Source organism: Dasypus novemcinctus, chromosome 24 (genome assembly GCF_030445035.2).
Source record: "Dasypus novemcinctus isolate mDasNov1 chromosome 24, mDasNov1.1.hap2, whole genome shotgun sequence".
Lineage (NCBI taxonomy): Eukaryota > Metazoa > Chordata > Mammalia > Cingulata > Dasypodidae > Dasypus > Dasypus novemcinctus.
In genome coordinates this window covers 47,998,560-48,000,274 of record NC_080696.1, presented here as the reverse complement: position 1 = coordinate 48,000,274, position 1,715 = coordinate 47,998,560, and positions in this window count along the sequence as shown.

The window sequence follows — 1,715 nt, the reverse complement described above, 5'->3', positions numbered from 1 at the left end:
TTTTGATATTAATTTGACAAAAATTCTTTTTCTAAAATATGGGGAGCAGTGCCCCTGCTTTTCTTGATGGAACTCTAAGAATGTGTTGGTAGTAAGCACAACAGTTTACTCAAGACACTAAGCACAACAGTTTACTCAAGACACAGGTGAGTTATGCATAAGCATAGACAATACCAGCATTTTGAGTAATACTTTAAAGCAGGGAGTGTTTTGAATCCTCAGATCTTACCATGGTGCATCCTCTTCCGGCTGCAGCATCTGGTGTTTCATCACTGTGAACAGGCCTGTCTGTCCCTCAGGACCACACAGGCTCTGGCTTTGAGGTCAACAGTGTGCTCTAGGGACTCAGCAGAGGCAATAGCAGTGGCTGCTGCTTTTTACCAGTTGCAGTGGGAAAAAGCTTGCAGGCCCATGCTGGATTAGTTTACTTCCTAGATTGGTCTCACAAAGTGGCAGTTCGTTGGGATTTAAAACTTTCTCTTGATAAAGCAGCCAAAGAATGGCCATGGAATTGGTTATTAGTGCTTTCAATGTTTTGGACTTAAACCATAACTCTCCTAATTTAAACCAGTAGAGTTTTTCTGTCCATTACTTGTCCTTGCTTAATTGCATATTTCTTTTTACACATAGAGGCTGAAGTGAGTATGGCAGCTTGAAATTCTTTATGAATCCCAAAAAGAGAAAGATTCTGTTTTTGAACTAATCCATTCCTGGGGGTGTGAGACCCTTTTGATTGGACTGTGTCAGTGAGGTGATTCAGATTAAGTCTCCGTTGTCTTGCTGGATCTGATATAAAGGAAGACACAGAGACAGACACACACACAAGAAAAGGGAGCTCTGCCATATTTAATCTTGCAGTAAGAGAAAGGACTGCAGGTTTCACCCCTAGCTAAGCTCAGGGACAGTAGCCCTAAGAGCCTTAAAGAGCTGAGGTCCAGGGAGAGATGAGCCATATGCCTGACAGCTCACAGCTGGACTTGGGAAGAAAGTGGAGCAGCAGACTGAGGAGGCCGGGAAGAGAGACAAGCCCTGTGCCTGGTTGTTCATAGCTGAGGTCCGGGAGCCACGCTTCAAGAGTCCCTGAGCCTGGAGGGGAAGGCAGAGACCTCAGCAGAGATAGCCCGCCATCTTGCTTAACCATGTGGCAGCTGACTTTGGTGAGAAAGCATCTCTGATGGTGCCTTGATTTGGCCATTTTGTGGCTTGGAACTGTTTAAGATTTTGCCTAGTTAGGGATGCCCTCAGTACTGCTAGGTGCTCAAGCTACACATGTTTGTATCCCCTCAGGTGAAGAAAAGTAATAGATACCATATAAAGAGCTACATGTACCAAGCAATGAAGAAACATTATCTCTACCCCTGGAAGATGATTATGCTCTCCCCTTCATAGATCAAGCTGAGGCTTAGAGAAGTTCGTGACTTGTCCAAAAAAAATTTTTTTTCCTGAAAAAGTGATACCCTTTTAAAGGATTTTATTACTCACTAGCTTTAAATACAGTAATGTGAACTATTTGCTGCCATTGATGGTAGGTGTGCCAAAGCAGAACCATGGGAGGAGTGGGTACTGCAGAAAACTAAGGAGTCTTTTAGAAAAGAAACCAGAAAGCACCAACTCTTAACATGGAAAATAACTCCCTGTGGCTTATGGAGTGCATCCACATTCATGACTTCAGCTGATCCTTTAACACCTGAATGAGGTAAAAAGGATTGGAACTG